Genomic DNA, 17,297 nt, shown 5'->3' on the forward strand with positions numbered 1-17,297 from the left:
AGAGGTTTAGTTTACGTCTACTCGAGCCAATGACCTATTTAGTTTAGAAAAACGTCGCCTGAGAGGGGATATGATAACACTATACAAATATATTCGAGGCCAATACAAACCATTGTGTGGAAATCTATTCACAAACCGGACTTTACATAGGACACGAGGTCATGCGTTTAGACTAGAAGAGAGAAGATTTCGTCTAAGGCAAAGGGAAGGTTTTTTTACTGGAAGAACAATCAGGATGTGGAATTCTCTGCCTGAAGAAGTGGTTCTATCAGAGTCCATACAGATGTTCAAACAGCTACTAGATGCATACTTGCAAAAACAGAATATTCAAGGATATAATCTTTCAATGTAGGGTAATAACTGCTTGATCCAAGGATAAATCTGACTGCCATTCTGGGGTCAAGAAGGAATTTTTTTCCTAGCTTGTTGCAAAATTGGAAGTGCTTCAAACTGGGTTTTTTGCCTTCTTTTGGATCAACAGCAAAAAACATATGTGAGGAAGGCTGAACTTGATGGACGCAAGTCTCTTTTCAGCTATGTAACTATGTAACTATGTAATCAATTATTTTTTACTTTAGTATAAGTATTAATTTTCAAAAATCACATTTGTTGATTGTGTCTTATTTTTTTGCGATACAAAGGTTTGAGTGTTTTTTTTTATTTATTCTTTTTATGGTAACAGTATAGATAGAAATGCATGTTCAGAAAAAAAATACCACATTTTTATTATATGTAAACACAGTCATAAGGTGAAGAAAGTTACATATCAACAAGAGCCTGCCCTGCAATACAACAAAAACTGATAAAACATTAGAAAACATCCTATAGACCATGTATAATCAGCCACTACCCAGCAATCATCAGTCCTCAGAAGGTGTCTACAATGGCGTATTTGACATGGCCTCTCAGGTAATCAAATGTTGACACAAGAAAAGGGTCATCAACAGGCTTGTCTCGCCAGTAACCACTATATCTAATCACAAAGCCTTCTAGTTCTAAGGCCACAGGTCACTTAAATACAACACCTCTGGACAAAGGTAGGATTTGTGCGAAACATGGCAAACATGCAGTTATATCACCGGTTTCAAACCTGCCGTCAAATCAGGACCACATTGCAGAGTACTTGGCGTTGTTATGTGCCACCACTGCAGGCTGTAAGGACTCTTAGATATGGTATATCTTTTCAATATCCATCAGGTCAGTGTGTCAGATAAATGGCCAAGCTGTCGCAAAGCATTCTGAATGATAGAAATTGGTTATGGTGCTTACAATGTCCTTGTTGCACAAACTGTATTGTAAGTATATCTTTATAAATCAAACTATCCGTAAAATGTTTTTTTTTTTTTTTTTTAAAGGATATATATGCCACTTTATGTTGTTTATGTACTAAAGCAGGGCTGTCCAACCTGCGGCCCCCCAGATGTTGCTGAACTTCAACTCCCATGATTCCCTGGCTATCTGTTTCATTGAAAGAATCATGGGAGTTGTAGTTCAGCAACATCTGGGGGGCCGCAGGTTGGACAGCCCTGTACTAAAGTATGATTTGTGTAAAATCGACTGTGTAACTGTAGAATATCAGGCAAAATGTCAAACCTTTGAAAAAAGAATTCCGGGTTGCCTAGCGACTAACGGTAAGTTATTGCACATTGATAAGTAGTGTGTGGTGAGTACACATTGCAATTACAGAGTATTTGCTGTGGTTCCTATTCCAAAGTGTAGGAAGCTTCACCAGCTGTCTGTCAATCAGTTCACCAGTTCATGCTATGCCAAATAATTGATTGAAAGGTGGAGGAGTGATCTAATGTTTCTCCAAATCTATAAATCCATTATGGCTTACTGTCAATCACTGTTTGAAGCTCTGCTCTTTTCTGTCATTGAACATAGTAAGTGGAAGAGAAACAAAAAATAAAGTTTAGTTTTTTACGATAAATGGTGTGCCTTGCTGTGCCAGGACTATATTGGATTGTGATGTCAATTTCTAAACCACTACAGTATATTTAAAATAAAATTGAGCATCCTATAAAAAGGATAGCACAAGCTATAGGTGATTTTCAATGTTTAATTTAGAAGTTTCATTTTCAAAGAAGAGACAATTCCCCTTTAGTTGAATTCCTTTCCGAACAATTTGTGATCAGTCAAAGGAATTTAGGGCCACTTTGGACTCTTTGTATGAAGAGTCTAGTTCAAGATTATTCCAAGGCGGTTTGAAGGTGGCCTTATACAATTTTATATATTTGCTAAATGTATTGAATTGTTTCTGAATATTTGTCTCCAAAATGTCACAAATCACCCCAAATCTAATTGATCCATTTACAACAGACCATATGGAAAATATTCACATCTGCAAGTTACAACAATTATGGTTGCTAGGGTTTGTGAAGAAGCTCAGTGCTATATGTGCAGATGCATAAATAACACCAGTATGATAGATAACAAATGTGGAGTGCTAGGATGAACCAGTCTCATAGTAAATAGTTCAGTTCAGTGAGGTTTAGCCTACATAAGCAAAGGACCAAAACAGATCCATAGTGGAGCTCACATAATATTTCCATTGAGCAAGTCAGGTAAACATATATAATGAAGCCCCCAAGGGGTTTATCTGGAGTTTAGGTCATTGAACATTTGTAAATGTTAAACCAAATACCAATATACACTGATCAGCCAAAACATTAAAACAACCTGCTTAATATCGTGTAGATCCCCCTCATGCTGCCCAAACAGCTCTGAATCATCAAGGCATAGACTCCACAAGACCTCTGAACGTGTCCTGTAGTATCTGGCACAAAGCCATTGCAGTAGATTTTTAGTCTTACAAGTTGCAAGGTGGGGCTTCCATGGGTCATATTTGTTGCTTCAGCAGATTCCACAGATGCTTATTCGGATTTGGATCTGAGGGAGTTGGAAGTCAAGACAACACCTTGAGCTCTTGCATTACCCCTCAAACCATTCCTGAACAATTTTTCCAGTGTGACAAGGTACATTATCCTGCTGAAGGTGGTCGCTGCCATCAAGGAACACCATTGACATGAAGGGGTGTACGTGATCTGCAACAGTCTCTATATAAGTAGTGTAGCAAAGCTCCCTGTACCCCGACAGGGTACCTCCTCCAGGGACCGCTTCCTAGCTGGAGCAGGGGAAAAACCTGAGCACTTCTGCCCCAGTCGCCGTGGCTTGACTGGGGTCCTGGAACCTCTCTGTCCTGGAGCAGACTAAGGACAGTGATTAATCCTTTGTCCCTCCCAGTAACTGGATGACACACAGTTCTGGGAGTACAAATGAACTCAGGTTTATTGGAACACACAGCTTTTATGCCCAGTCCCCTACATGGGGTTTACAATACAAGACAACAGGGGTTTCAATACAAGGATCCTCTACAGAAAAATATACAATATTCTGAGACACTGCAAAAATACATTTTCAAAAGGGGCCAATTTAAATGTGAAAGGGGGCAGACGGTTTACAACATGGATTGTTCCTGATTAATCAAAGGCTCTGCAAGGTGTGAAATTCTACACTTGAGATTCCTGGCTGTCTAGTTCCAATGTAAACTAACTGCCTTTAGCCATTTGGCCTGTACCTCTTAAGTGATGAATTAATTTCTTTGAAATGTTAATGATCATTAGCCTTCCTGAATTACATTGTATGATAGCAGTACATATCACAGTATGCTCTGAATTATATAGTATCACACTGTACTGTGTTATAGCATTCACTATCACTCTATATCACAATGTATGATATTATTCTGTATCATCCTCTATTACTCTGTATCACACTGTATTATAGCATACTGTATCACACTGTATTATAGCACTCTGTATCACTATATATCACACTGTATTATAGCATATAGCATCACACTGTATTATAGCATACTGTATCACTATATATTATAGCATACTGCATCACACTGTATTATAGCATACTGTATCACTATACATTATATTATAGCATACTGTATTACTATATATTCTAGCATACTGTATCACACTGTATTAAAGCACTCTGTATCACTATATATCACACTGTATTATAGCACACTGTATCACACTGTATTATAGCACTCTGTATCACTATATATCACACTGTATTATAGCATACTGCATCACACTGTATTATAGCACTCTGTATCACTATATATCACACTGTATTATAGCATACTGCATCACTATATATCACACTGTATTATAGCATACTGCATCACACTGTATTATAGCACTCTGTATCACTATATATCACACTGTATTATAGCACTCTGTATCACTATATATCACACTGTATTATAGCACACTGTATCACACTGTATTATAGCACTCTGTATCACTATATATCACACTGTATTATAGCATACTGCATCACACTGTATTATAGCATACTGTATCACTATATATTCTAGCATACTGTATCACACTGTATTATAGCACTCTGTATCACTATATATCACACTGTATTATAGCATACTGTATCACTATATATTATAGCATACTGCATCACACTGTATTATAGCATACTGTATCACTATACATTATATTATAGCATACTGTATTACTATATATTCTAGCATACTGTATCACACTGTATTAAAGCACTCTGTATCACTATATATCACACTGTATTATAGCACACTGTATCACACTGTATTATAGCACTCTGTATCACTATATATCACACTGTATTATAGCATACTGCATCACACTGTATTATAGCACTCTGTATCACTATATATCACACTGTATTATAGCATACTGCATCACTATATATCACACTGTATTATAGCATACTGCATCACACTGTATTATAGCACTCTGTATCACTATATATCACACTGTATTATAGCACTCTGTATCACTATATATCACACTGTATTATAGCACACTGTATCACACTGTATTATAGCACTCTGTATCACTATATATCACACTGTATTATAGCATACTGCATCACACTGTATTATATCATACTGTATCACTATATATTCTAGCATACTGTATCACACTGTATTATAGCACTCTGTATCACTATATATCACACTGTATTATAGCATATTGCATCATACTGTATTTTAGCATACTGTATCACACTGTATTATAGCACTCTGTATCACTATATATCTGTCAGGGTACCTGTGGTCTCTACCTCCAAAAGAGGTAGAGACTTAGCTGTTCCACCTTCCAGACGGTCTGATGACTCCCTTCCCCGCGGTCTATCCGGTCATGCAAGGCCGGCCGCGAGGGAGTGACTGCCTTTTACACCATCTAGGCAGGAAGTCATCATCAGGACACTCCCCCGGATCGACCTGTCAGTCAATTGCTGCAGGACCAATCAGGACGTCTCGGAGGTGTGGTTACTGCTCTGAACAGGGTATTTAACAGAGCTTCTTTCATTAGCTCATTGCCCTGTCGTGGTTCTAGCTTGCTCTAGTCACTCAGTGCTTGTGTATTCTATTATCCCTTTTGGTTTTGACCCGGCTTGTTTACCTTACTCTGCTTATCTCTGTTACCCTTGATTCGGCTTGTCTCTCGCTTACCTGTCTTCTGTTACCCTCGACCTCGGCTTGTCTTTGACCATTCTATACGGTACTACTTACGTTAGTCCGGCCATTCTAAGGTCCGGTATACGTATCTGGCTACTGTTTGTACTCTGCGTGTTGGATCCCTGTCCCGATCCTGACATTACGACAGGGCCAATGGATCCTGCAAGTACAAACAGTCAGCTGGCTTCTCCTGATCCTAGGTTTGAAGCCATGGATCACAGAATGGATCAGATGGCGCTTGCGCTACAGGCTCTATTATCTCATGCCAATAACCCACCAGAGGAGATACGTAATACCCCTGTTTCTCCTGTCAGTTTAGGTCTAGAGGTAGCCACAGTGGGTGCTTCTTCTCGCATTACCCCCCCAGTACGCTATGGTGGGGCTCCTGAGAAGTGTCGTGGTTTTTTAAACCAAATTAGTATCCACTTTGAATTGCAACCCCGCTCTTATCCTACAGATAGGGCAAAGGTAGGATTTATTATCACCCTACTTATTGAGAAAGCTCTGAGATGGGCCAACCCACTATGGGAGAACGATAACCCATTAGTGTATAACTATAACGCATTTGTAGCTGCTTTTAGAAGAACATTTGATCCTCCAGGTAGAAAGGTTAATGCAGCCAGATTACTGTTGCGCCTGAGACAGGAGAACCGAACACTGGTGGATTATGCACTAGAGTTCAGGTCTCTGGCGTCAGAAGTCAAGTGGAATGAGCAGGCGTATATGGATGTATTTTTGAATGGCCTATCTGAAGTAATCCTTGATGAGGTTGCTACCAGAGAACTCCCTGAGAATTTAGAAGATTTAATTTCGTTCATCTCTCGTATAGATGAACGTTTAAGAGAGAGACAGAACACTCGAGAGAGGAACCGGAGACCTTCTTTTAGGTTAGCCCCCGCTTTTCCAAGTCCTGACTCCACGGTATCTTTGCTTCCTGAACCTATGCAGATAGGTTATACCCGCCTCTCTGAGTAGGAAAGACAGTACAGGAGAAGAGAGGGTTTGTGTATGTATTGTGGAGCCAAGGGTCATTTACTCTCGAACTGTCCTAACCGTCCGGGAAACGCTCGCACCTAAGTCTCTCTAGAGGACAAGCCTTGGGTGTTTCTATTTTGTCCTCTACTCCTAATTATAAAGATCACAGGCTTCTGCTACCAGTTTCCTTAACTTGGGAGAAGGAAGTAGTAAGGGCTATGGCATTGATAGATTCCGGTGCTGCTGAGAATTTTATCGACCAAGCCTTTGCTATTAAGAACAATTTCCCATCCCAGCTAAGGGAGACACCCTTGGCCGTTGAGGCCATAGATGGTAGACCACTACTAGACCCTGTTATCTTTCGTGAAACCATACCCATTAGTTTAAATGTTGGTATCCTACACGTGGAGAATTTATCTCTTTTGCTCATTTCATCCCCTTCCGTTCCCATAGTTCTGGGGTACCCATGGTTGAAGAAACATAACCCTATTATCGATTGGGAGTTAGGGGAGATACTCTCGTGGGGCCAGGGTTGCCAGGATAGGTGTTTATGCAAGGTTTCTCCATTAGCTAATGTTAACATACCTGAGACTCCTATTCAGTCCACAGAAAGACAGATACCAGACCTTTACCTAGACTTAAAGGCAGTATTTGACAAGAAGAATGCCGATTCTTTGCCGCCACACAGGCCATTTGATTGTAAAATTAAGCTTCTACCTGGGACTATGCCTCCGAGGGGCCATGTATATCCTTTGTCTGTTCAGGAAAACTTGGTTCTAGAGGAGTATATTCGGGAGAATTTAGAAAAGGGATTCATTAGGAGGTCTTCTTCCCCGGCCAGGGCTGGGTTCTTTTTCGTTAAGAAAAAGGATGGCACCCTGAGACCTTGTATCGATTACAGAGGCTTGAATAAAATAACTGTCAGAAATGCCTATCCTATTCCACTTATTACCGAGTTATTTGATCGTCTTAAGGGCTCCAAAATCTTGGAGAAAAGAGAGGAATACTATGGAGTGGGTTAAGTCCACACCTAGATTCCTGAGGGGTTACAGAGATATCAAGGGGCATGAACCCCAAACATTAAGAGAGAGAAAAGACTAAAGTGGAACAGTTGCACAACTACAGCCGAAGCAGTAGAGTGTCTATTCCACAAGATGATATCTCTAAATATAGGTAAAAATAATTAATTGTGGGATATACCCTTTATTAAGCCGCTTGCGGACAAAACAGACATACAGTGATGGTGAAACACTCGTGTAAACTAGAAGTGAATTAAAAACTAGGTGGATGCGGTATTGGATATTACCCAGTAGCAGTAAAGTTAGTAGAGAGGGATATCTGAGATATAGTATTAAGTATATGCGGTGTACCATATGTTCTATATTTGATCAGATATTTCTACCCCCTCATCCATACATGCACGTAGGGTTTAGTAGATATCCTGGCTTTTTAAACTTAGAATGACAGTTCCTATTTTTGACTCTGTTTAGAGATACATATAATTAAGAACGGACCCACAGAGTCTCTGTGTGGACGTGTCCGTCCAGAAATGCTACTCTAAATATACAGCAGTATGGTAGTGCGTACGGAACTGTTCAGTCGATGGGGACAAGAGTCAGAATCCATTAGTTTAAATATATCTCTAATGGGTACACAATAGAAGCCTTGGTATCGGGTTAGGTCAGGTTTAGAGTATCACAGAGGCAGACGTCATGTATTGTCTAGTAGCCTCCGGATGGTAGAGGAGTAACCTGGTCCCCACTAGCCTTTATAGTTGTTCAGATCGGAACACAGATTGTGAACCCTGCTGAACAGCTGATGCTATAGGGTATGCCTGGGCAGCTTATATGGAGCACATCTATATACAGTCTCCTCCAAGGAGGTCAGCAATAATATTTGGCAAATAGAGTATATATACATATGTACAGTAGTAGAAGAAATGTAACACAGCCGGTCCAGTGCTTATGTGCACTTAGTTAACCTGCTGCTTCGAGGCAGCCTGCCGCTAAATTGTGCAAAAGAGCATTCCAGCTAGCTAAAATATCCTCACCCTCCGGTCTGACTCATGAGTATATTCCACTAAACTGCTGCTTCGAGGCAGCCTAGCGTTGAATAGTCCCCACTGTCTGACTGACTAAGGAGATATGAACTGCCTCAAAGGTCGTCTAAATATATATATAAAGGCATAAACTGCAAAGCCCCCTAGTACCATGCACTGCCAGGACTGGATATTGCTGTTGCTGATTGAGAGATTACTTATCGCTCTGGTCGAAGTCCAGTCACCCAGTCCAAAACATTAGCAGGCTTCCCCCATTATAAAGTTAGCCAAAAGCATCCCCCAGTATTAAAAACAAAATACGGCAAAAACGCTCCAAAATCTTCACCAAGTTAGATCTCAGAGGGGCATATAATTTGGTGAGAGTCCAGCAGGGACACGAGTGGATGACGGCGTTCAATACTCGGTACGGTCACTATGAATACACAGTTATGCCGTTTGGACTTTGCAATGCTCCTGCAGTATTTCAGGATCTGATTAATGAGGTACTTAGGGAGTTTCAACATGATTGTGTCATTGTCTACCTAGACGACATACTGATACACTCTAGGGAGATTGAAACTCACCATAGACAGGTCAGAGCGGTATTACAGAAACTTCTGCAACATGGTCTATACTGTAAATTGGAAAAATGCAGCTTTGATCAGTCTCAGATAGATTTTCTTGGTTACGTGATTTCTGGGGAAGGTTTTAAGATGGACCCTGACAAACTCCAGTCTATTTTAGATTGGCCATTACCTAAGGGACTCAAGGCTATTCAGAGGTTTATTGGTTTCTCCAATTATTATAGGTGCTTCATTAAGGGTTACTCGTCTATTATTGCGCCCATTACCAATATGACCAAACAGGGGGCAGAAACTAAGACGTGGTCTCCTGAAGCTCTCGCTGCTTTCAAGAGGCTCAAAGAACTTTTTGCTTCTGCTCCAATATTAGTCCATCCTGATACGACTTTGCCGTTTCTACTCGAGGTCGATGCCTCTGAGACAGGAGTAGGTGCGGTTCTGTCACAAAGATTAGCGGTAGATAAACCATTACACCCGTGTGGTTTTTTTTCCAGGAAACTTTCTGGGGCTGAGAGCAGATATGACATCGGAGACAGGGAACTGTTAGCAGTCATTAAAGCCTTAAAGGAGTGGAGACATTTGTTGGAGGGGACCCTACACCCTATTACGATTTTGACAGACCACAAAAACTTGTCATATATTGGGGAGGCTAAGCGCTTATCCTCTAGACAAGCTCGTTGGTCCTTATTCCTGACTCACTTCAATTATGTACTGACTTACAGACCTGGTTCTAAAAACTCTAAAGCCGATGCATTATCTCGCCAATATGAACCTTCTACTGTACCTGAACCAGTTCTTTCTTCTATAGTTCCGAAGTGCAATATCATTGCTAATACGAATCTCAGGATTCATTCTCCATTACTGGCCGAGATCATTAAGTTGCAACATCTCGCACCTAAACAGACCCCTGCGGGTTGTCATTTCGTTCCTCCTGCTTTTCAACTGGAACTTTTACAGTGTTTACATAATAGCAAGATGGCGGGACATCCTGGTATTCGCAAAACTTACGCCTTGATCTCTAAGGACTTCTGGTGGTCTACTTTACGGAGGGATGTTGAGGAGTTCATCGCTGCATGTGAAGTTTGTACTAAAACCAAACAACCCCATACGCTTCCATGTGGACTCCTGCAACCCTTGGAGGTTCCAGAGAAAGCATGGTCCTGTTTGGCCATGGACTTTATTGTCGATCTACCTATCTCTAAAAGACAGACTGTTATCCTCACCGTGGTTGACAGGTTTACTAGGATGGCACACTTCATTCCCCTGCCTAAACTTCCGTCTTCTCCCGAATTGGCAGAGATATTCGCCAAGGAGATTTTTCGCCTACATGGGATACCCTCTCAGATTGTATCGGACAGAGGCTCCCAATTTGTTTCCCGCTTTTGGAGGTCCTTCTGCTCTCAACTTGGTATTAAATTAAACTTTTCTTCTGCCTATCATCCTCAGTCTAACGGAGCTGCTGAACGTACCAACCAGAAAATTGAACAATATTTACGATGCTTTGTTTCTGAACACCAGGATGATTGGGTCGGTTTGATTCCTTGGGCGGAGTTTGCACACAACAATCTCATTTGCGATTCTACTCATTCAAGCCCCTTCTTCATGAATTATGGTTTTCATCCGTCTATTCTTCCTTCGGATTCTCCTTCCCAGGGGGTGCCGTCGGTTGATGTTCATGTTGCCAATTTGAGGAAGTTGTGGGATCAAACTCGACAAATCCTTGTGCACAACTCTATGTTGGTCAAGAAACACGCTGATAAACGTAGAAGGGCGGCTCCGGTCTTTGTTCCAGGTGATAGGGTATGGCTGAGCACGAGGAACATCCGTTTAAAAGTGCCCTCCATGAAGTTCGCTCCTCGTTATATTGGACCCTACAGGGTGCTGACCCGTATCAATCCGGTTGCGTATCGTTTAGCTCTTCCTAATACCTTACGCATTCCGAACTCGTTTCACGTTTCATTGCTGAAACCACTCATATGTAACAGATTTTCCTCCACAATAGCCCCTCCTCGCTCCGTTCAGGTGGAGGGTCAGGAGGAGTATGAGGTCAACTCTATTATTGATTCTCGAATCTCCCGGGGGAGAGTACAATATCTGGTTGATTGGAAGGGATATGGTCCTGAGGAGAGGAGTTGGGTACCTCAGGAGGATGTTCATGCTCCCCGTCTCCGCAGGGCGTATCACTCTCGCTTCCCATCTCGTCCCGGTTCATTCCGCCCGGTGGGCGTATCTGAGAGGGGGGGTACTGTCAGGGTACCTGTGGTCTCTACCTCCAAAAGAGGTAGAGACTTAGCTGTTCCACCTTCCAGACGGTCTGATGACTCCCTTCCCCGCGGTCTATCCGGTCATGCAAGGCCGGCCGCGAGGGAGTGACTGCCTTTTACACCATCTAGGCAGGAAGTCATCATCAGGACACTCCCCCGGATCGACCTGTCAGTCAATTGCTGCAGGACCAATCAGGACGTCTCGGAGGTGTGGTTACTGCTCTGAACAGGGTATTTAACAGAGCTTCCTTCATTAGCTCATTGCCCTGTCGTGGTTCTAGCTTGCTCTAGTCACTCAGTGCTTGTGTATTCTATTATCCCTTTTGGTTTTGACCCGGCTTGTTTACCTTACTCTGCTTATCTCTGTTACCCTTGATTCGGCTTGTCTCTCGCTTACCTGTCTTCTGTTACCCTCGACCTCGGCTTGTCTTTGACCATTCTATACGGTACTACTTACGTGAGTCCGGCCATTCTAAGGTCCGGTATACGTATCTGGCTACTGTTTGTACTCTGCGTGTTGGATCCCTGTCCCGATCCTGACAATATCACACTGTATTATAGCATATTGCATCACACTGTATTATAGCATATTGCATCACACTGTATTATAGCATACTGTATCATACTGTATTGCAGCACACTGTATTATAGCATATTGCATCACACTGTATTATAGCATACTGTATCACACTGTATTGCAGCACTCTGTATTATAGCTGAGTTCCAGTATCATATCCCAAAGAGACACCAATAGATGAATAACTAAGCCTCATTTCTATTAAATGGGACAAGCACAATCTTCTAATCAGCCCAAACATGATTGCGAACAAGGGGACCACACAGAGGGGGTTCCGTAGACGCACCGGGGTACGGACAGCCAAACAAAGGGAATAAAAAGTATATAGCAAGTGTCCATCCTGCTGCACCCAGCATGATGACTTGAAAACAATAAGCAGGCAAGCAAGTTGGCACATGTGGACATGGTACTCAGTGACGCGTTCCGTCACAGGTAGTATGTGTCAAATTGTACAAATTAGAGAATCTCTCTAGGGGATAAAAGCTGGTAATGACTAAATACACCTACTCCTACTGAATGACTCAGATATATTCTATTATGTATATTATACCTGAGTCATTCAGTAGGACTGTGTGTGTTTAGTCATTACCAGCTTTTATCCCCTAGAGGGATTCTCCAACTTGTATATATTTAAAAGGGTTCATGCCCAAGGTAGTGCTCATACTATCACAACTGATACACCATTGAAGGTTATTTTAAACGGAACAGTGATGTTTATATTGAATTGAAGTATGTGTCAGGTAACATACATGTATGCCACGACCCAAGGTTTCCCAGCAGAACATTTTCCAGAGCATAACATGTGCCTGCCTGTCTACTTCCCATGGTGTATCATGCTGCCATCTGTTCCGCAGGTAAGGACACGCACACACCACCGGATGTAAAAGAAAACATGATTCATCAGGCCAGGCAACATGATTCATCAGGCCAGACTTTTTCCATTGCTCCATGGGCCAATTCTGACGCTCACGTCCCCATCGAAGGGGCTTTCAACAGTGGACAGGTACCATCTGTCAGGATCGGGACAGGGATCCAACACGCAGAGTACAAACAGTAGCCAGATACGTATACCGGACCTTAGAATGGCCGGACTAACGTAAGTAGTACAGTATAGAATGGTCAAAGACAAGCCGAGGTCGAGGGTAACAGAAGACAGGTAAGCGAGAGACAAGCCGAATCAAGGGTAACAGTGTTAAGCAGAGTAAGGTAAACAAGCCGGGTCAAAACCAAAAGGGATAATAGAATACACAAGCACTGAGTGACTAGAACAAGCTAGAACCACGACAGGGCAATGAGCTAATGAAAGAAGCTCTGTTAAATACCCTGTTCAGAGCAGTAACCACGCCCCCAAGGCGTCCTGATTGGTCCTGCAGCCATTGACTGACAGGTTGTTCCGGGGGAGTGTCCTGATGACTACTTCCTGCCTAGATGCTGTAAAAGGCAGTCACTCCCTCGCGGCCGGCCTAGCATGACCGGATAGACCGCGGGGAAGGGAGCCATCAGACCGTCTGGATGGAGGAACAGCTAAGTCTCTACCTCTTTCGGAGGTAGAGACCACAGGTACCCTGACAGTACCCCCCCCTCTCAGATACGCCCACCGGGCGGAATGAACCGGGACGAGATGGGAAGCGAGAGTGATACGCCCTGCGGAGACGGGGAGCATGAACATCCTCCTGAGGTACCCAACTCCTCTCCTCAGGACCATATCCCTTCCAATCAACCAGATATTGTACTCTCCCCCGGGAGATTCGAGAATCAATAATAGAGTTAACCTCATACTCCTCCTGACCCTCCACCTGAACGAGGCGAGGAGGGGCTATTGTGGAGGAAAATCTGTTACATATGAGTGGTTTCAGCAATGAAACGTGAAACGAGTTCGGGATGCGTAAGGTATTAGGAAGAGCTAAACGATACGCAACTGGATTGATACGGGTCAGCACCCTGTAGGGTCCAATATAATGAGGAGCGAACTTCATGGAGGGCACTTTTAAACAGATGTTCCTCGTGCTCAGCCATACCCTATCACCTGGAACAAAGACCGGAGCCGCCCTTCTACGTTTATCAGCGTGTTTCTTGACCAACATAGAGTTGTGCACAAGGATTTGTCGAGTTTGATCCCACAACTTCCTCAAATTGGCAACATGAACATCAACCGACGGCACCCCCTGGGAAGGGGAATCCGAAGGAAGAATAGACGGATGAAAACCATAATTCATGAAGAAGGGGCTTGAATGAGTAGAATCGCAAACGAGATTGTTGTGTGCAAACTCCGCCCAAGGAATCAAACCGACCCAATCATCCTGGTGTTCAGAAACAAAGCATCGTAAATATTGTTCAATTTTCTGGTTGGTACGTTCAGCAGCTCCGTTAGACTGAGGATGATAGGCAGAAGAAAAGTTTAATTTAATACCAAGTTGAGAGCAGAAGGACCTCCAAAAGCGGGAAACAAATTGGGAGCCTCTGTCCGATACAATTTGAGAGGGTATCCCATGTAGGCGAAAAATCTCCTTACCGAATATCTCTGCCAATTCGGGAGAAGACGGGAGTTTAGGCAGGGGAATGAAGTGTGCCATCTTAGTAAACCTGTCAACCACGGTGAGGATAACAGTCTGTCTTTTAGAGATAGGTAGATCGACAATAAAGTCCATGGCCAAACAGGACCATGGTTTTTCTGGAACCTCCAAGGGTTGCAGGAATCCACATGGAAGCGTATGGGGTTGTTTGGTTTTAGTACAAACTTCACATGCAGCGATGAACTCCTCAATGTCCCTCCGTAAAGCAGGCCACCAGAAGTCCTTAGAGATCAACGCGTAAGTTTTGCGAATACCAGGATGTCCCGCCATCTTGCTATTATGTAAACACTGTAAAAGTTCCAGTTGAAGAGCAGGAGGAACGAAATGACGGCCCGCAGGAGTCTGTTTAGGTGCTAGATGTTGCAACTTAATGATCTCGGCCAGTAATGGAGAATGAATCCTGAGATTCGTATTAGCAATGATATTGCATTTCGGAACTATAGAAGAAAGAACTGGTTCAGGTACAGTAGAAGGTTCATATTGGCGAGATAATGCATCGGCTTTAGAGTTTTTAGAACCAGGTCTGTAAGTCAGTACATAATTGAAGTGAGTCAGGAATAAGGACCAACGAGCTTGTCTAGAGGATAAGCGCTTAGCCTCCCCAATATAGGACAAGTTTTTGTGGTCCGTCAAAATCGTAATAGGGTGTAGGGTCCCCTCCAACAAATGTCTCCACTCCTTTAAGGCTTTAATGACTGCTAACAGTTCCCTTTCCCCGATGTCATATCTGCTCTCAGGCCCAGAAAATTTCTTAGAGAAGAAACCACAAGGGTGTAACGGTTTATCCACCCCTAACCTTTGAGACAGAACAGCCCCAACTGCTGTCTCAGAGGCATCGACCTCGAGCAAGAAAGGCAGAGTCGTATCAGGATGGACTAGAATGGGAGCCGAGGCAAAAAGTTCCTTGAGAGTCTTGAAAGCACCCAGAGCTTCCTTAGACCAGAACTTAGTATCAGTCCCATGTTTGGTCATATTGGTAATAGGCGCAATGATAGAGGAGTATCCTTTAATGAAGCGCCTATAGTAGTTGGAAAAACCAATAAACCTTTGGATAGCCTTGAGTCCTTTGGGCAAGGGCCAGTCTAAAATAGATTGAAGTTTTACAGGATCCATTTTAAAACCCTCCCCAGAAATCACGTATCCAAGAAAGTCTACCTGAGACTGATCAAAACTGCACTTCTCCAATTTGCAATATAGACCATGTTGCAGCAGCTTGTGTAATACCTTTCTGACCTGTCTATGGTGAGTCTCAATCTCCTTAGAGTGTATTAGTATGTCGTCCAGGTAAACAATAACACAATCATGCTGAAACTCCCTAAGTACCTCATTAATCAAATCTTGAAATACTGCAGGAGCATTGCATAGTCCAAATGGCATAACAGTGTATTCGTAATGGCCATACCGGGTATTGAATGCCGTCATCCACTCGTGACCTTGCTGGATTCTCACCAAATTGTAAGCCCCTCTGAGATCTAACTTGGTGAAGATTTTGGAGCCCTTAAGACGATCAAATAACTCGGTAATCAGTGGGATAGGATAGGCATTTCTGACAGTTATTTTATTCAAGCCTCGGTAATCGATACAAGGTCTCAGCGTGCCATCCTTCTTCTTAATGAAAAAGAACCCAGCCCCGGCCGGAGAAGAAGACCTCCTGATGAATCCCTTTTCTAAATTCTCCCGAATATACTCCTCTAGAACCGAGTTTTCCTGAACAGACAAAGGATATACATGGCCCCTCGGAGGCATAGTGCCGGGTAGAAGCTTAATCTTACAGTCAAATGACCTGTGTGGAGGCAAAGAATCGGCATTCTTCTTGTCAAACACTGCCCTTAAGTCTAGGTAAAGGTCTGGTATTTGTCTTTCTGTGGACTGAGTAGGATTCTCCGGTATGTTAATATTAGCTAATGGAGAAACCTTGCACAAACACCGATCCTGGCAGCCCTGGCCCCACGAGAGTATCTCTCCTAACTCCCAATCGATAATAGGGTTATGTTTTTTCAACCATGGGTACCCCAGAACTATAGGAACGGAAGGAGACGAAATGAGCAGAAGAGATAAATTCTCCACGTGTAGGATACCCACATTTAAATTAATGGGTATGGTCTCACGAAAGATAACAGGGTCTAGTAGTGGTCTACCATCTATGGCCTCAACGGCCAAAGGTGTCCCTTAGCTGGGATGGGAAATTGTTCTTACTAGCAAAGGCTTGGTCGATAAAATTCTCAGCAGCACCGGAATCTATCAATGCCATAGCCCTTACTACTTCCTTCCCCCAAGTTAAGGAAACTGGTAGCAGAAGCCTGTGATCTTTATAATCAGGAGTAGAGGACAAAATAGAAACACCCAAGGCCTGTCCTCTAGAGAGACTTAGGTGCGAGCGTTTCCCGGGCGGTTAGAACAGTTCGAGAGTAAATGACCTTTGGCTCCACAATACATACACAAACCCTCTCTTCTCCTGTGCTGTCTTTCCTCCTCAGAGAGGCGGGTATACCTATCTGCATAGGTTCAGTAAGCAAAGATATCGTGGAGTCAGGACTTGGAACAGCGGGAGCTAACCTAAAAGAAGGTCTCTGGTTCCCCTCTCGAGTGTTCTGTCTCTCTCTTAGACGTTCATCTATACGAGAGATGAACGAAATTAAATCCTCTAAATTCTCGGGGAGTTCTCTGGTAGCAACCTCATCAAGGATTACATCAGATAGGCCATTCAAAAATACATCCATATACGCCTGCTCATTCCACTTGATTTCTGCCGCCAG

This window comes from Pelobates fuscus, chromosome 9 (assembly GCF_036172605.1).
Source record: "Pelobates fuscus isolate aPelFus1 chromosome 9, aPelFus1.pri, whole genome shotgun sequence".
NCBI classification, from domain to species: domain Eukaryota; kingdom Metazoa; phylum Chordata; class Amphibia; order Anura; family Pelobatidae; genus Pelobates; species Pelobates fuscus.